The following is a 21,314-nucleotide window of genomic DNA, read 5'->3' on the forward strand; positions in this document are numbered from 1 at the left end:
GTAAATTCTCAGGGCACGGCTCGGATCATGTAATAAAGAATATAGGAAATTGAACTATGTGTATGAAAGTTAGATAGAGTGTTGTAAACATGTTGAAGTCTTTAATAAATAAGGGGGGAAATGTTAAATTTTAATATTGTCTTAGAATACTACTGGTGTTCCCTCACGCTCCCTTCCAAGTCTTAGGGGCTAAAGCTCGGGAAGGGGTGTGACATGCTCTTAGTGTAACTATCTGTTAGTCGGTTTATGCTTTATGGATCCACTTATTATCTTATGTTTCGTTTCTTTGCATAGGCCGAAGTGAATTTTCTAGGTCAACCTTCTCACTGTCACCTTGTTAGGTTGGTTGGATATTGCATGGAAGATGAACATCGTTTGCTAGTTTACGAATTCATGCCTCGAGGGAGCTTGAAAAATCATTTATTTCAAAGTGAGTTTTTTCTTATCAGCAACCCTCTGATTCTACTTAAGCAAAAGGACTTCATTAATTTTAGATCTTTGCATAATCCAGGGGATTCTATTTCAAACCTCTTTCCTAGAGCCTACGTTTAAAGGTTGCATATGTGTTAAAATCCTATTTAGTATTTACGAGTTTCTACAAATTAATTTGTTTATCATTAACTTTTTTGAGTTTATGTTTAATCATTTATGTGTGCTTTTGTGTTTATGTTTATGCATTTTGTCAAATAGAATTTGAGATTTATTAGTCTTTCCTCTTAGTTTGAAAACATTTAGGATGGAAGTAAAAAGACAATTTAGTTTAAATTGGGTGTGGCGATGCTGACAATTCATTGGAAAAAAGCTAGGTGTGGTGAAACTGACGAAGAGACTTCATGTGTATTTAAGTTCAAAAAGACAATTCTTTAGGGTTAATTTTAAGGTTTCAGAGTCTTGTACTTATTATAGTTAGCAATTTTGTTTATCTTTGCAAGTTGAATATAGTTTGTGGTGGGATTAATAATTATATTACTTTTGTTCGAGTAAATTAGTCTTGTACTTATTACTTTTATTATATCTATAATGTCGGTTTTTGGCTAACATTATAGCCTAGTGTTGTGCTAATGATAACAGGTTTATGTATTAAATTGAATATTATTTTTTTAATTAATGAAATACATTTAACGACATTTACATATGTTGCAAAAGATACTTGCAATAACCATTGATCCACATTTAGCAACAATTTTATATGTTGCTAAAACTTAACCTTTAGAGACGAATTTTCAACATCGCTGTATAATACAAATAGCAACAAAATGAGTGTTGCTAAAAGTTTAGTAACGTGGTAGCATCAATAAAAGTCACGTTTTAGCGGCGCGTAGTAAGTATGTCACTCAAACTTTCGACTACGTGGCTATCGCGACACTCACAGTGACACGCCTCTATGTGTTGCTAATACTTTTAGCAGCGTTTAGCAATGCATTTTACTCGCCACCGAAAGATATTTTTCTTGTAGTGATACAACATAAGAGTGTGAAAGTGCAGAGAAACTGGAGAGGGACTAATGGGGAATTCAGAGTATTGGCTAAGTGTCAGGACCTTAGCTCTTGAGCATCGACGGTCGACCAAAGCCTTGGGTTGACCAATGCCAAGACATGCGCATGAGATTTATTTATGTAAATCTCATCCATATAATTAGTATTCAAATCATATTCAAATACTTAATTCCTCTCAAAATAAACTTTATATTATAATGAAATTAATTTTATCACATATAATTAATTTAATTTAAATATATCATATATAATTAATTACCTCAATTAATTTGAACAATTATAATTAATCCAAAATTAATTCTTAATAATCTCTGTTGAGCTATAAATGAGATCTTCTGGACCTGTAGATTGAAACTTGAATGGTACTTGAATAATTAATTAAACTCATTTAATTAATAATTAAATTATTCAACATCCATTAACTACTGGTCACTCTACTAATGACCAGCAACTGCACTCTTCACACTACAGATATATTTTTGTGTCCATTAGATATAACCAGTGAACAATGCGATAACCCTTCACAAATTGCTTGTAAGTATAGCTGGGCCAAAATTACTGGGTTGCCCTTGTATTTACATTTAACACCTTAAGTACCACTGATCTCTCTAAAGAACAATAAGTCATGTCCAACTATGTACAAAGAGAGTCGTATTCATAGTGTCACCAAGATAAGTTATCCTGTCTTATACATCTACTACAGACCATTTAGGTTATCGCTTAAACATGATCCACCTGTATGTCTCTACATAATGTTTAAGCTACAAAAGATAACCTTGGATGTTAGTTTATTGGTTTTGTGAATTAATGCTACTACATGTCGTATTAAATAAATAAATCATTTATACATGTCATAAATAGGCAATGAAAGATATGGATGAAGACCAATGGATAAAAGTCATGGCCTCGAAATGGAATCTATGTACTTCAATTCGGTGTGGGAACTTGGAGATCAACTAGAAGGGGTAAAACCTATTGGTTGCAAGCTAGTAAGGTACCGACCTACAAAGCTAGACTCGTGGCAAAAGGGTTTACCCAAACAAAGCGGTGGACTATGAAGAAACATTCGCTCTAGTTTCCATGATCAAGTCGATTAGATTACTTTTTTTCATTGTTGCTTTTTATGACTATGAAATATTGCAAATGGCTGTCAAGACAGCGTTTCCGAATGGTTATCTTGAATAGAGCATCTATATGTCTCAACCAAAGGGGTTTATAGAGCAGAGTGAATAGCAAAAGGTTTCCAAGCTTAAAAGATCCATTTATGAGTTGAAACAAGTATCTTGATCCTAGAATATAAGATATGACACTGCGATCAAATCTTATGGCTTTGAACAAAATGTTGATAAACCTTGTGCTTACAAGAAAACTGTCAACAAGACTATAGCTTTTCTAGTTTTATATCTTGGTGATATTCTACTTGATGGAAATGAAGTAGAATTCCTCGCTAACGTTAAGAGATGACTAACATTGCAAATTCAAATGAAAAATTTGGGAGATGTACAATATGTTCCTGGAATTCAAATAGTTCAAAATCGCAAGACTAGAAAAGCGTTATCTCAGGCATCTTATATAGACAAGATGTTGTCTAAGTATAAAATTCAAAATCCCAAAGAGAGGTATCTTACCTTTCAGGCATAGAATTCATTTGTTTAAGGAACAATGTCCTAAGACATCTCAAGAAGTTGAGGTTATGAAACGAATTCCTTATGCATTAGCAGTTGGAAGTTTGATGTATGTTATGTTGTGTACATGCCTCGACATATGCTATGCAGTTAGAATCATCAGCACATATCAGTCCAATCCTATATATGATCATTGGACTACCGTTAAGAACACCCTCAAATATCTTCAGAGAACGAAGGACTATGTGCTCGTGTATGGTGCTAAAGATTTGATCGTTATAGGATACACTAATTCTGATTTTCAGACCGATGTAGATTCAAGGAAATCAACTTCGGGATCGCTATTCTCTTTGAATGGAAGAGCTATAGTATAGAGAAGTATCAAGCAAAGTTGTATTACTGACTTTAACATAGAAGCGGAATATGTAGCTGCGTGTGAGGTAGCCAAGGAGGCAGCATGGCATAGATAGTTCTTGACTGATTTGGAACTAGTTCCAAATATGCACTTGTCGATCACTCTCTATTGTAATAACAGTGGAGCAGTTTTAAATTCCAAAGAACCAAGAAGCCATAAGTGTGGAAAGCACATCGAGTGCAAGTACCATCTCATAAGGGAGATCGTATACCGAGGAGACATTATCGTCTCGTAGATAGCCTTAGAAGACAACTTAGCTGATCCTTTTATAAAAGCCCTTAGGCTAAAGTATTTGAGGGTCACTTAGTAAGACAAGGAGTACGAGATAGATAAATCTAGGGCAAGTGGGAGAATTATTGGGTATTCCATGCCCTAGTTTATTATTTATTCTCTCATACTCAGCATTATATATATTTGTATATATGTAAACCCACTGGATTTTTAGTCTATGTGAGATTTTATTAGGTTGTATGTTCTAAAACTCGCAGTTTGAAAGATTAAACATATTATATTTGCAACAAAAATATTATTGAAGTTTTGTTCAATAAAATTGTTATTCAATATGTAAATTGCAATAAATCAAATAAACTAAGATCCATGGTTGTTACATGAGTTCTTTGACTTTATATGGAGACATAAGAGTGGATCAAGTTCGAGAAGATAACAAAAATTGTCTATATTATATGGATAAGGGTGGGTACCTTATTCTGGAAACACTATTAGATATGGCTCACTTTGTATTTAGTACATATGATGTAATTCTGAATCGATAAAAGAGTTTGTATAAGATCAAACCAAAAAATAAGTCACTCTTACTTTATAACGTTGTTTATTGTTTAAGACTGACTATTTCAAAGCGATGACCTATGTAACTAGATCTTAATCCTGAGCTAACTATGAACTCCTGTTTATTTGGGATTATCCTTAGATTTTCATGGGTGAGGGTTGATCCAACAATTTTCATGGGAGGGGTAAAAAAATTTTTGACCCTGTTTTTATTACGAACAATCTGTGAAGGGTCGACTTACTAATTATGGTTAAATCAAGTAGACAGAAATATATCGACAGTGAGGGGAATGCAACTACTGGTCTTTAGTAGAGTGACCTATTAGTTAACTATTAGGTTAAAGAGTTTAGTCGGTAATCTCAGATCATTGGAGCCCATGATCTGTAAGTCCATTAAGTCCCCGTACTAGCTCATAAATGGACTAAACTTTAGAATCGTGTGATGAGTAAATTTGAAGCGTTCAAATACAAATTAAGGGAATTAGTAATTATACACGATATAGTTACATGTTTAATTATCAAATTAAACGAAATTGAAAAATTAGAAAATATTTACATTTGATTTAAATATTAATTACATGAATAGAGATTCATGTTGGAAAAATGGTGTTTAATTAATATAATATTAAATTATTTTAATTAATTAAAGTTGTTTAATTAAGTATTTGAAATTAATTTTATTTAAAATTAATTGTTAGAATTAATTTTGTTTAAAATTAATTATTAATTATTAGTTATTGAATTAATATTATTGTTTTTACATTTTATCATTTTGAAATTTGATTTCAATCACTTAAAATAAGCTTCTAACCTAAACATAACCATAATTAAAGGTTCCAAAGCTAAATTTCCAGCAACGAAATTGAATCTAAAGGGTTTCAAAACTTTAAATACATACCAAGAACGTGCCAAGATCTTTCGAATCTTGTCGTACAATGACCTTAAAGACCCTCAAAACTCCTTTCTGTTGAAAGCGTTGACGAGCCCACTCTAAATTCACTCTAAATCTCACAAACTTTTAACAGAAGAAACTTGTTCTCTTACAAAACTCAAGAACGCACAAGAGAAGAATATTGTTCTCTTGAAACTCAATTTCTTTTTAAACTTCAATTTGCTTCTATTGATTTTGATTCTTTCCTCTTGCATACAAATGAGGAAAATGAACTCTTTATATAGTACTCAAGAGACACTTCCTAAAAGACACAAAATAAATGAAGTACACGTATACATATCGTTCATGTATTTGAACAATTACATGTATCTAGAAATGCATGTATCTTGAAATTAGAAATGTATCTAGGAATGTGTTATCCATAATGTATCTAGCTTATTAATTTCTAACATGCCCCCTTAAGCTAGAGTTCCATGACTCCGAGCTGCTCTTTCATTTTCAACAATAAGTGTGCTTTAATGCTTTTGTGAATATGTCTGCAATTTGATCTTGTGTCTTGCAATACTTGATATATACTTCTCCATCTTTGATCAATTCTCTTATGAAATGATACTTGATCTATATGTGTTTGCTTCTTCCTAGAAAAACTGGATTCTTCGAAAGTGAAATAGATGATTTATTGTCACAAAACATGACGGTCCCTTTCTCTTGAGGAAACTTCAATTCATGTAGTACCTTTCTAAGCAAAAGTGCTTGACAACTAGCTACAGACAAAGAAATGTATTCAGCTTCCGTTGTTGACAATGCTACAACATCCTGCTTCTTTGATGGCCATGAAAGTGCTCCATAACCAATATTAAATACATACCCAGAAGTACTTTTGAAATCATCAATATTTCCTCCCCAATCACTATCACTGTAGCCAACAATAACGTTATCTACATTCCTTTTTATAAGGGATCCCATGATCAACAGTTCCAAGAATATATCTAAGAACTCTCTTTTCCAGCTTCCCAATGACTTCTCTTTGGTAATGCCATAAATCTACTCAATAAACTTACCGAGAACATAATATCAGGTCTAGTTGTAGTTAAATACATTAAACTTCCAACAAGACTTCTATGGATGGTGGCATCAAAAGCTTCACTATCATCATGCTTGCTTAAGTTTATACCCAGTTCCATAGGAGTACTAGCAGGATAAGCATTCTCTATTTTGAACTTTATCAACAAATCTTTTTCATACTTCTTTTGGGAAATTTAGTGTCTAACCATTCCGTTCTATATGTGTCTTTCCTTTGACATCTTAGTAGGTGGTGGAAGGATCTGGATATCCCAATAAACATTCCTTTTGCGAGCATACTTTGAAACTCATTTCGGTATTGGAAGGAAAATGTTAACCAAAGTAATCGTAGTTTCTTCAATTTTAGATGATATATATAATGCCTATGGAACATTTGAAGAACTCCAAGTCCTCACTCCAACAATTCAAAGGTCGTTTCATTTCAATTTCAATGCAAATCACTCTTTTAATCTTTCAAAATTTATCTATATGAATAACCCATATCCAAAATCAAGTTGGAGAATTTTGAAACCAATATAATTAATTATGTGTTGGCTAATGTACTCCCTCAGTACATGAAACCTTTTTATATAACAATGTTGTATTTTTATGAGGAATTTAGAGAAGATATAGGGAATGATGAAAGTTCACATCACATTCAAATTGCAAAAGATGGAGTAATGTTTCTTTTTTTTCCTTCACTATCTCCATCCCCTCAATTTATTTATACATTTAAGAGTTCACATTTATTATTAAGTTTTTCAACAGATAAAAAAGCTAGCTGGTTCCTACTTTGAAGAAGCTAAATGGTTAAACAAAAAGTATAAACCAAATTTCAAGGAGTACATGGAATTGGCCTTAACTACCACAGGTTATGCCTTGCTGATAAGCATTTTTCATTCCTTGGCATGGGGGACACAGTAACAAATGAGGTACTTGAATGACTTACTAAAGGACCTCAAATTATTAAAGCCTCAACAATCGTTTGTAGACTCGTGGACGATATTAGTTCCCAAAAGCTATATAGTCGATTGCTTCTCAGCTGGTTTTGAGAAGAAATATTATATGTACATACAATAGGGGCAATTGTAAATATAGAAAGCAGACTAAAGTACTAGTAGATATAGCACATGCAAAAGATGTTGCAGATATAACAAAATTTAGATCAAACTTTTGAAATCTATTAGTGATAGACTATATCATTGTTTATCAGCAATATAGTCTGTCACTGATAGGAGTCTATCATCGATAGAGTCTATAGTTGATAGATCTTGCTATATTTGTGATTCATAAGAAATGTTATTATTCACTTAATTATATGGGCCCTACAAGTGCTACTCATTGCAACTGCTCTATCTAATATGGTACCGAAGCCCATGAAACAAAAATAAATATTTCGTCCATAGTAAAATTGAGTTTCGACCCAAGAATAGTAGATCCAATTAAAAGAGACACCATCTTGAGAGTGTAGGTTAAGAACATCTCACATTAAATGATGAACAAACCTCACAATCTTTACCTGAGATGGAGCCCTGGTTTTATCTAATATCTACTATACTTCGAAAGCTATACATGAACAAAAAAAATTGAACATTTTTTCAAGTAAACTATATTTACTTTGTTTTTGTTTTTCAGTTTGAGCAAGAAAGGGAACATGTTGCTTCTGCTGTTGAATGTCACATGGAGCAATATGGTTGTTCAGAGGAAGAAGCTTGTGTTGAAATTCATAAACAAACGGTTGATGCATGGAAGGACATAAACGAAGCATATCTTCATCCAATTAATGTTCCAATGCCTGTTCTAATCAGTGTTCAAATGCCTTAATGCGTGTTGTGATTTTTTCAAGAGTTTATGAACTTGCTTTATTTGGATGAAGATGGATACACGAACTACATTTCTTATCAAATTTCTTCTCGTTGACCCTGTGCCTTGTTAAGTGGACTTAAAGCCCAACTTGGTTGAAGGGCCAAGATTTTTCTTTCAGCAATGAATGAATAGAAGTCATTTGAAAATACAAAATAAGCTAGTTTTATTGCCATATTCGTCCATATGAGCTTATAATATATTCTTATGTGAGTTGAGTAAATATGCGAAAAGTATTGTGTACAAACATTTTTCCCTTCTATAATGTTTTCTTAGTTTGACCCTCGCCCCCATTACGATAAATCCCCTTAACTTTTTAAAAGAAAAAGATGGTTCGTTACGTGGCATTTTGATTGAATATTTGAGTTAATTGCAAAAAAAAATTAAGATGATATAGTTCAAGATACACTCAAGTATTATTTATTTATTTATTCACATAATAGAGGATTGTTCTCCAAAGTTTTAACTAATAGATTTTTTTCCTTTTTCATAAATATTTGTATGAACATAGGTTTCTTGTTTTATGTATACCTCACATGTGTATTATTTTTTTTAAGAAAATGGATATGTTATCCTTTAACCCTATCAAAGTCTAGGTTGTAACTCTTTAATCTCGACACTGTGTAGTTTTGTGCCAAGGTACGTAATTACATAATGGCACAATTGGCATTAGAAATTTAGGTCAATCATAAATTGTCACATCATAATTTAAATTAATAATAAAATTATGCCTATATAAAATTTGAGACCAATTTTAAATTTACATGCGTCATTCAAATTAAATTCTTAGACATGAGAGCTAAGTTAGCGATTTGAATCTACTTTTGTCATATAGCGATTTAAATCAAATCTATTTCAACCGGAGCTTACGAAAAATATGGATTGAACGAATAATCTTAAGTAATTTAAGCCTACTACAAAGAATTAGAATAAGCCCATGTGCAATAAGTCAAGAGTTCAAAGACAACCATGCCCATTCCCATACATACAAGAAGCTACCTTCATTTTGGACATACTGACATCCATTTAGTCATATTCATTCACTAACATGAATTAGAAGCATGAATATTCAGGTGCATAAGAAAAGTAAGAGAGTTTTAAAGACTCAAGAAAAACAAATACTATATGAAGACAGTTAGAAGACATTTAAAACACATTAGGCTTTATGACTGTTAGAATACCTTTAATCTATTATCTAGGGATTCGAACAATCAATTACAGCTGCAACGTCCCTTAAATCTAAGCTATTTACATATTTTCCATCTTTATGTTATTTATGTTTATGACCTTAGAGTTTAGAGAAATGCGCGATATGAACTTTCTAAACTATAAAGGTGTCTTCACTATGTGGTTTTGTATTATTCTCGCTAACCAAATTGTTCTCCCGTTGCCTCGTGAACTTAACTAACATATGACGAAGAAGGTAGCCACATATGATGAAGAATGGCAGACTCTAGAGGAGAAGGCCCATTCGACTATCATGTTATGTTTGGCTGATGACAATATCATCGAGGTCATAGATGATGAAACTGTTGCTAGTCTTTGGTTGAAGTTGGAAGGTATTTACATGAAAAAGTCTTAAACTAAGAAATTGCTTTTGAAGCAACATCTATATCATCTACGCATGTAGGAAGATACGTCCCCTTTAGATCATCTAGACCAATTAAATAAAATTTTGTTAGATTTGCATAGTGTAGAAAATAATGAGATGATGAGGATGATGTCTTAATTTTGTAAACGTATTTGCCCTTGTCGTATAAGAATTTTGTTGAATCATATGTTGGAAGAAAATAAACTCTGACTTTAGAAAATAAATGAAGTCCCCATTCTTTACTAGAGAGGTTCATCAAAATGCAGCTGATTGAGGTACAAAAAGTCAGGCATTTGGGTTAGTTGCTATAAGGAGCAAGGAACATGGGAATTTTGGTAATAAAAAATTAAACCAGAATCACATGCTTATCATAGATAGTACTTGATAAGGTTGAAATAGCAAAAAAAAAAATCAATAATAGATTTCTATTTACATCTATAAGAGTCTATTAGAGTCTATCATGATAAATAGACTATCATTGAAGTCAAAAAATCGTGCCTTCAACATTTTTTTGTACTTTCGGTGAGCTAGTTTTTGGGAAATTTTCTATAGGCTGAAGGTAGTTTTGTTATATTTGTAATTAATTTTAATTTTTACTTATATATAAATATCATGCAAAAAAAACTTGTTTAATTAGAATATTTATATCGAAAGATTAATAAATTAAAATAATATGGTGATGGCTGACTTGTTTCTTTATTTAATAAAAAAAAAAAAATCGTTTATTTAAGTTATGATAGACAACGTTCTTCTTTACTCTTTCTTGTACCTATTATTATTAATTTTTTTTTTATAAAAACATGTTTGTTTGATAACCTTTCTAATTTTTTATTTCTAAAATTTAAAAGATCTTTCTAATTATAATTTAGACTATATTTCATAAACTATGAGCTCGTTTGATAACGCTCATGTTTCATGTTTCATGTTTCAGTTTCTAATTTTTTAAGAAATTGATTTGTTCGATAACCATTTTCGTTTATTGTTTCTAAGAATCTAGAAATGTTTCTAAAGTTGGGATTGTCAAGAAAGAACAGATTGCCTCGTCGGTAGATGACAAGGAGCTATGTAGAAGCTGATATGAATACTCTCGCTGGTGTATATGCTCTCGCTGGTGCGTATGCTCTCGCTAGTATCGTTGGTGTGTATGCTATCACTGGTGTTGCTGGTGTATATGCTCTCGCTGGTATCGCTGGTGTGTATGCTATCGCTGGTGTCGCTGGTGTTTATACTCTCGCTGGTATCGCTGGTGTGTATGCTCTTGCTGGTGTCGCTAGTGTTTATGCTCTCGCTAATGCTGATGTGTATGCNCTGGTGTGTATGCTCTTGCTGGTGTCGCTAGTGTTTATGCTCTCGCTAATGCTGATGTGTATGCTATCCTAACAACCTCTGCCATATAGTTATTCTGTAATAGCTATACAGAAGATTCGTTAGTTGTTTTTTGTCCTTATTCTAAAACCTAAGTGTACATATCTATACATCACTATCCTATATTAAGTGTGGGGAAAAGATTTAATATACAAAGTCAAGTATATAGAAAAGGGAAGAGAAATTGCTCTCCCAGATCTTCATCTTCTGCTGCAACTTTTTCTTCTTCAAGCTTAACTCATACAGCTGCTCGACTGGGACAAATCTTGATAATCTACAAAAAGTAGTTTCTCACTGCGTCATTTCTATTTTACTGTAATCAATTTCTAATATGAAATAAAAATGTACGAATTGGTTGGTTGGTAGGTTGGTGGGTAGCGTGCTTTAAACCTTTTCTAACTTCAAAGTCTTTTGGTTTGATAATGAAGTGAGACATTTTTATTTCGTTTTCTTTTTTTCTAGTTTTTACATTTTCTCTTTCCTAAATTATTTTTTTCATATTTCTTTCTTTCTTTTATTTTTTATTTATTATATTTATATTTTAATTTAGTTTTGAATTTTAAACTTTTCCATATTTAGGTTTATATATTATTTCGATTTTCAAAGTTTAAATTTTTAATATATATCAAATAATCTCAACTTCATGGTCTTTAATTTGAAATTCGAACAAAAACAAAGGGTGAAAGTTTGTTCGATTTTATCGATTCGGGGTCAACCAAAGACCAATCCAAACTAATCGGTATTATTAAGAAAAGATCCAAATCAATGTCTAATAAAGAAAAAAAAAACCAATGAATTGGTTTTTATTTGGTTCAATTTATTATCAGTTTGGTTTTCGGTTTTTGACATATTCTTTTTTCTTTCAAAATTTAATTTTTATTTACAACTTTATTTTGAATGACCTCCTTTTTACTAATTTAAAATTAATGTTGCTTTCATTTCTTTTTTTCCATGGATTGAAATTGGATTTTTTTTTTTATTAGAACTTGTTAAATAAAAAAATATAAACACTCCATCATAATTGGTCCTTTTTTCTTTAAACAATAAATATATATGCACCATAATAATTAAAAGAATAAAAAAAATATAATGTTAGAGTTTTTTTTAAGAGTATATATACTCTCGTTCGGTTTGATTTTAATTAGTTTTTCCAATAAAAAATCAATATAAACCAATAGTCTTGTTTTATCTACATACAAATCAATATATCCAATTTTATATTAAAAAAACCAAACAAAACTAATAGATGGATGTGTATTGGTTTGGTTTTTCCATTTTTTGGTTTTCTTTTATACTCCTACTCCATGATCTTTGGTTTGATAGCGAGACATTTTTTACATTTCTCTCTTTCCTGTATTATTTTTTTCTATATTTATTTCCTTCTTTTATTTACTATTTATTATATTCATATTTTAATTTAATTTTGAAATTTAAACTTCTCCATATATTTAGATTTATATTTCAAATCTCTGATATATATTTAAATATTTTTTGAATTTTGAACTTTAGATTTAAAATTTTAATTCTTTCCATGCATGTTTATATATTATTTTGAATTTATTTTTTTTAATTTTTAGAACATTTGAAATTGGTTAGAATTTTACCATGTATGCATTTTGTTTACCAAGACAATATTTTACAAATACAACATCGACATTTAAATAATAATATAATTGAATTAAGCTTTAGCAGACATCATTGAAAACAAATGCTTTAGTGAGAAATGATATTAAAAATCAAATTTTAGTAATATATGAATAATAAAAGCAATTGCTTTGTCATTATTAATTTTGAATCGGGATTTATGAATATTTGATAATGCATATGTTAAATAATTATTTTTATATTTTAATGCATGCTATTTATTTTTTATTTTACATAATAAAATTATATTTAAACTATGAAAAAGAAGAAATCTGTAAAGGAGAAAATGTAAGGAAAAAAAATATAAGAAATAAAAAAAACAAGTAAATAATTATCAAACAAGTTTATGTTTATGTTTTTTTTTTTCAAGATAAACACGAAATATAAATAGTTACCAAATAGGAAATAAGAAACGAAATATAGGAAATGAGAAAGGGGAAATATTATCGAACAGTGCTATATTTTCCTTTTATTCCTTTCTTTTTTTCTCTTTATTAATATTTATTTTGGTTCTATCAACAATATTCCATTGCTGTAATTAGTTTGTTAGTATATTTGGTGCACTATAGTTAGTATGTTGACTATAGTTAGTCTAGTTATGATTCAATATCTTGTATGGAAATTTTGAAAGTGAAATAAGAAAAGGATCCGATTCTTATTTGCCTCACACCACATATTAATTTATTTTTCTTTGTCGCAATAGAAATAGAAACAGGTGTGTTGGCCATATTGTTAACATAGATTTGCCTTCGAAACTTGGATTTATTTTATTATTAATATCGTTAATTTCAAAACTTGTTAGGAATATATAATAGCTTCGAAATGGAAAAACTGAATAAACCACCCTTAAATTATGGATTGGTATCGGTAACAATCATACCTATTAACTTTTTATTTGATCAACTATCTCCCCATGTAGTTTTATTTTTTTTCTCGAACAAGATAAGAGAGAGGAGGTGGGATTAGTACATGCATTGGAATCTCAATTAGGTTGACACAATCATAGCATCCTCATCACATCCTGGATTTAAAAGGCGTGTGCATTAATAAAAAAGAGTTATGTACGTGAAGATGCTATTAGAGCATAAAACAAGAAAAATACAAAGGAGACTAGAGGAAAGCCTTCCAATTTAGTGCTATAGTAAATGTATCTAACTGTTAAAGAGAAAGATTTTTTTTGCGCCAAAACACAACAAGGGTGATAATATCTTTCAGATTCAATTAGTGGTTTTTTGAGCATTCCAAAATATTCATTTTTTTCTATTGATTCACAAGCTCAACAATGACGCACCATTAATATTACTCCATTTGATACTGGCCCTGTTTCTTTGGTGGAGATATCCCTCATTGTGGTTTTTTATAGTTGCAATCAACCCCTTTGGTTAAACCCCAATGGTTAAATTAACTTTTATTTATAGTTAGGCCATATTCACTACTCTTTAAACAAAATTACTTATCGTAATGAATTCTTTTATATTCTTATTTAAATGGATCTCATCATTCATATTACAATTAATTGATTATTTTTACCGAAAAGTAAACGTGGCATTAAATCACAAATAGATAAGAGAACATATTTGTTGCATAAAAACACAAGAGAGAGAAATTGTAATAGGTGGCTAAAATATGGATACAGTTCTAAAAGATGGCCATTTTATGAATTTATTGAAATATGGTCATCGATTTTTTAGGCAGGACTGGCCACTAATATGCTATTTCATATTTACCTATGAATGCCCTGTATTTCTATTGTCAACATACTTCATAGATGACAAACAACTCATAGAGCAACTACAACATCAACATCCTTAAATAAATATTGCCAACACAATATCCCGAAACATACTCTACAAAACCCAAAATTTGGTCCTTTGACTGGCTGCAAAATCGTAAACTTAGTAGAAAAAGATTTCAAAAAATAAACATTTTTTAATAAAATATGCAACGGCGCCGCAGCTCCACAGTACGACATCGCAGCCCTATAGTGAATCTGCACATGTGATGTTCTTTTGTTGCGGCGCCACTCCACAATAATACGACACTAGTCTAAAACCCTCTCTCAAGTTAGAGAACTATCATAGCAAATTGGTTTTGGTTGGGCAAATTGGTCTTGTTTCCTCCCTACTTTAGAGATTTAGCCCTGTCTTGATTTTATTGGACAAAGTTAATATGTTTTCACTTTGTTAACTGTTAAATCTCATTCATTTGCTCAAAGTTTGAAAAGCACTAGTAAATGACATAAAATCTAACAATATTAAGCATAAACAACTCTATAAATAAAAATTCAATTTCTTAATGCCAAAAGAAAAATCTGAAACCGGGACCCAAACACAAGAAAATACCGCTGCAAACGGACACCCAATGAACGGATTCTTCTTCGACAGTATTTTTCCCTCTCTATGTCTATTCCAATATGGGGTAGCCCTCTCCTTTGGCCGGTTTTCTATCACCATATTTGGTAAAAGTTTTTAACCTTGGGAATGAGAATATCTTATTCCAATGCATTTCATATTTCCATCCATGGAGATTTTCATACCGTCCAAATAGATGAGTTTTCTCCATTTTCAATCGTTTTTTTCTCTCTTACTTTTAAAGTTTTAATTTTATTTGTTTTTCTTCTTTATTGATATTGGTTAATTTTGTTTAATTTTAATAAATATGTTTAAATTAAATTTATAATTTACATATATATTTAATTTTATTCATAATAATGCTAATATAATAATTTATTCTACTATTATGAATTAATATAAAAAACCATAATTTTTTTAAAAAAATATGAATTAACCAAACTAAATTTGCTTAAATCCCTTTTTATTGATAATATATATTAACATCATCAATTTTTTATTAAAATTATTAATTAGCCTTTAAAAATATTAATTAATAAACTAATAAGAAAAAAGTTATTTTTTTTAAATTCAACAATCTTGTACACTTGTACTTCTAGATTTAATCTACAATCAAAGTTACTTTTTTAAGAATTAAAAACATTGTTTGATGATCTAAAATCAATTAGTTTATATCAACTTCTTCTATATATATATAAGACTTATAATTGACATTAAACAATTAGTTAATGAACTCTTCATTTAACAAAACTACAAAGAAAAAAAAAAGAAAAAAATAGATATTTAAATTAAATAGCAATATTTTTTAATAGAAATTGATAATATAAATATGCAATATAAAAAATTTAATTGATAATAAATATATTAAACTGGAGGGTGGGTGAGTAAATATAGTTATATTTTAATGGCTTAAAATTGATTTAATAACTTAATATAATAAAAATAAATTAACAAATGAAAATTAATTTTTATTAATTTATACTTTATAATATCATAAAAAAATATAATGCATTCACAGATATCCTATTCTCATTCTTATACATAACCAAAACCATTCATCTTTGATTCCCAAACATCCTATTCCCAGAAATTCTTTATTCCAGACCTCTATAAAATCTTAATAAAAACGACCCTTAGGAAAAACTAAGAGATTGATTTAAATACCCTTAAATCAAAACCACTTAAATATCTTAACACTTTAACAAGTATTACTTCAATTCATTAAGGTAAATTAAGCTGAGCATTCATGAACTAGTATCTATAGATTATTACCTTTCTTTTAGAAAAACAAGGTACAAAATTATTACTAGAACCAAATTTGTTTTATACCTCAGGTTAAAATTTTTTTCGGTGATATATAAGTTTTCATATTGTTTTGGGTTAAAATATTCTACTTTGATGTTTGTTCAACTTTAGTTTCTGAAATTTCAAATATCTAATTGTAGTCCCTGTACGTTCATAAAATCTTAAATTTAGTCCATACCTTTTGTTTATTGTTGATTTTTTTTCAACTTTTGTTTGTTATTCATGGACACTTTCACTCTAAATTTTTAAAACATATTCACATATTACATTTTCTGGCATGAAAATGATTATTATCATTAACCCAATTTCGATAAAAATCAACTTTGAAGAATTACATTTAATATTTATTAAAAGTACAAGTAGTAAATCTGGCTTGCACAAATATCAGACTACAAGGACCAAAGTTGTATTTTATTATTATTTTTATTATTGTTTACTGTCTAACCATTCTATTCCTTACGTGTCTTTCCTTCGACATCTTACTAGGTGGTGAAAGGATCTGGATATCCCAATAGACTTTCCCTTTGCGAGAGATAGAATTGTCGAGTGTTATTTTTGGGCATTGGGAGTATACTTGGAACCTCATTAGCATGGGGGACATAGTAACAAATAAGATACTTGAATGGCCTCTTGAATCAGACTGCAATGGTTTGAATATGAAATCATGCCTCGTCAACTTAACTAACATACTATTAATAAACCGCAAAAATCTGTGTGTCAATTTTCTACTCGTACATATATTATGTGTTTTTTATTTGTCGATTTCATAACATATTTGTATCAGACTGTAACGGTTTAAATATGAAATTATGCATCTATTACACATATTAAGATGTCAATCGTCAATATGAAAATCAATAAATTCATTGGGAGGAAGAGTTTTGATTTATGATATATCAAGATGTGATCCTTACTGAAGCAACAAGGATTGTGGGTACTACTGTCTTATAAATCGAATAAGGTAGCCGCATATGACAAAGAATGGCAGATTCTACAGGAGAAGTCCCATTCGACTATCATATTGTATTTGGCTGATGAAAATATCATAGAGGTCATAGATGAAGAAATTGTCAATAGTCTTTAGTTGAAGTTGGAAAGTCTTTACACAACAAAGTATTAAACTAAGAAATTGCTTCTCAAGCAACATCTATATCATCTTTCATCTATGCATGTAGGAAGATACGTTCCCTCTGAAATAAGGTAGATGATGAGGATGATGTCTTACTTTTGTTAATGTCTTTGCCCTTATCGTATGAAAATTTTGTTGAATATTATGTTGGAAGAAAATAAACTCTGACTGTAGAAAAAAAGTGAAGTCCCCATTGCTCATTAGAAAGGTCCATCATAATGCAACTATCTGAAATACAAAAGGTCAGACATATGGGCTAGTTGCTGGAGGGAGCAAGAGATATGGAAATTTTGGTAAGAAAAAATCAAACAGAATCACAAGTCTATCATATAATTGATAAAGTTGAAATAACAAAATGAAAAAAAAAAAATCAGTGATACACTTCCATTTACATCTATAAGAATCTATTAGGGTCTATCATGATAGATACCAATAAAAGTATATCACTATTTATTACTAAACCTAGCAAATCGTGCCTTAACTTTTTTGTTCCTTCAATGAGCTAGTTTTTGGAAAATTTTCTATAGACTAAAGGTAAATTTTACTATATTTGTAATTAGTTTTAACATTTACATATATCTAAATATCATGGAAAAAAAAAAAAAAACCTTGTTTAATTAGAATATTTATATCTAAATATTAATAAATTAAAATAATATGGTGATGGATGACTTGTTTGTTTACTTGATTAAAAAAAAAAAAAAAATTCTTTTATTTAAGTTTTGTTTCTAAAATTTTAAAAATGTTTCTAAATATAACTTGGACTATATTTCATAAACTATGGACTCGTTTGATAACGTTTATGTTTCATGTTTAATGTTTCTATTTCTCATTTTTTAAGAATCTGATTTCTTTGAGAACCATTTTCGTTTCTTGTTTCTAAGATTTGAGAAATGCTTCTAAAAATGAGACGAAATTTGATAAACTATGAAAGATAGTTTCTCACTATCTCGTTCCTATTGTTTTGTAATCAATTTCTAATACCCACTAAAAAGGTAGGGATTGGTTGGTTTGTAAGTTGGGTAGATAGCGTGCTTTAAACCCTTTCTAACTTTAAAGTCTTTGATTTGATAATCAAGTGAGACATTTTTATTTCATTTTCATTTTTCCAGTTTTTACATTTCTCTCTTTCCTATATTTTTTTTTTCTATATTCCTTTCTTTCTTTTATTTTTTATTTTTTATATTTATCTTTTAATTTAATAAAACCAATGAATAAACTTTTATTTGGTTCAGTTTAATATCGGTTCGGTTCTCGATTTTTTACATATATTTTTTTCTTTCAAATTTTTATTTTTATTTATAAGTTTGTTTTGAATGACCTCCTACTGCTAGTTAAAATTGTGTTCATTTCTTTTTTCTATAGATTGAAATTGGACTTTTTTTTTTTATTGTTTTTTTGACTTTGCTAAAGAAAAAAATATAAACACTCCATCCTAACTGGTCTTTTATTTTTTCTAAACAATAAATATATATGCATCATAATAATTAAAACACTAAAAAAACTTAATGAGTTTATTTTTAAAGGTATATATACTCTCGGTTCGATTTGATTTTGATTGGTTTTTCCAATTAAAAATCGATTTGAACCTGTACTTTTTGGTTTTCTCTACAAACAAACCAAATATATCCAATTTTATACTAAAGTTTAGGCCCTTGATTAGTTATGAATTTTTTATGAATAAATTTCTAAGGCTTCATTCGATAACTATTTGGTTTTTGGTTTCTAAGTTTTTGAAAATTAAGTCTATAAATACTCTTTTCACCTCTAATGTTCACGCTTTGTCATCTACATTTTACCTTTATTTTTAAAAATCGAACAATATTTCAATCTTAAAAAAGCAATTTTTAAAAAGTTTGTTTTTCTTTTAGAAATATTTTAATTAAGTAGTCAATGCTTTTACTTTAGAAATTTAAACTATAGCAAAAAAATTGAGAGAAAATATTCTTCATTTTTTAAAAACAAAAAACAAGAAACAAAATAGTTAACAAATAATGCTTAAACCTTGCAATTTTGACTATAATAAGCCCCTTAAAAATGTATTTTAGAAAATAGTTTCATGTAGTATTAATTTATTAGCCACAAAGTTAAATTTAATGTCTAATATAAATTTTATTGTTAACATTTGTGAATATCTAAGAGATTTATTGGATGCTAAATTTGATGTTTTAGAAATCTATTAGACACACCAAATGAGAACTCATGAATCTATATTAGATATTTTTTTTCAAGTTACGTTCAAGGAATATTTATATAAACACAAATCTATAAATTTATAGGACAGACTTTTAACCCTTTATATAAATCTGTGTTCCCTAACATTAAGTTTTAGATCTACCACTCTTAAAAATAACTAATGTTTTAAACGTTCAAATCAACAAAATTCTAATGCATCAATTTTATAAAAATGTTGATGAAAATATCTAAAGAAAATGTCATTTATATTCTTGGTCGCATCCACCTAACTATTATTTAAAAAATTGTCACCTTTTTTGAAAACTTTTCTAGGTGCATCTCGGGCTAGACTGACTACCGAAATTTATTTTAAAAAAATAACTTTTCTAACTTATAGATTGTTTTGGCCCTTTTAGGCTTTTCTCGGTACATATGGGACTAGTTTTTCTAAAATATGATGTGATCTTAAATCGTATACCAAATACTTACCAAATATTATATCATAATTTTACGTAATTTTTTAAATCTTTAGCAAAATTTCTAATTTCCAAATAATTTTTAAAATTTTTGAAAGATTAATTTTATTTTAAAAAAAGGTAAAATATGAAAAATATATGAAATCTGAAGCAGATTAATACCAATATCGGTAAATTCTCGAGCATAGTAATATCGAGATTTTATATATTTTTCATATCTTACCTTTTTTGCAAAATTTAATCTTTCCCAAAATTTAAAAACCAAAATGCAATCATTCATCTAAAACAATATAATTGGTGAATTCATTTAGAAATTTAGAAATTCATATAATCATGGAAACAGAAATTGACCTAAAATTACAATATAATATTTGGTAAAGATAACCTAATTTGGAGAAAATTTGAAAATATATAAGATCTGATATAAGATTTGGATAGATTATCTAATATTTGAAAAATTATTAAAATCTCGACGCTGGTCGATCTCGCCCAATATCCACCGAGAAAAACTAATTTAACTACTTTTCAAAAAGTGTGCTAGTCTTAAAGGATGGAAAGTTGAGAATGTTGTTTCTGACAATTTCTCCTATTATTTTCTACGTCAAGGTGGTCGGGTTGTAAATATTAATTTCCTTTCAAATGTCAAATCTTCATAAATATTATTTGGTACGGACAAGATTTTAGGGTTTCTAATATTAATTTCTTTCCAAAGGTTAAATCCTCATAGATAAAAATAACATAAGATATAACTCATCAACGGAAGGAAAGTTATTTTAAATGAGAAAATTGTTGAAAATATTTACAAATTTTAGAATCTACCAATGATAGATACTGACATAGATTATCATTATCTATCGACATCAATAGTTTATATTTAAAAACAACCCTCAATAAATTGTTGAAAATATTTGCAAATTTTAGAATCTGTCAATGATAGATAATGACATAGATTATCGTTATCTATCAACATCAATAGTTTATATTTAAAAACAACCCTCAATAAATTGTGTGGTAATTTAGTCAATGGTTTGAATTTATGTGATAAAAATCTTGGGCCAACAAACGATACGAAAGCAGCCTATAAATAGACATGCCTTTTTAATCAAAAGGTGTCTCACCAATAGTTTCAAAATCTCAAG

The 21,314-nt window shown here is 29.3% G+C and overlaps 1 pseudogene; it reads left to right on the top strand.

The window, feature by feature from the left end:
- The window catches only part of LOC120090592, a 16,396-nt pseudogene extending 8,184 nt beyond the window's left edge, over window positions 1-8,212 (top strand).
- Window positions 8,213-21,314: the final 13,102 nt, after the last annotated feature.

This window comes from Benincasa hispida, chromosome 11, assembly GCF_009727055.1.
Source record: "Benincasa hispida cultivar B227 chromosome 11, ASM972705v1, whole genome shotgun sequence".
NCBI lineage: Eukaryota > Viridiplantae > Streptophyta > Magnoliopsida > Cucurbitales > Cucurbitaceae > Benincasa > Benincasa hispida.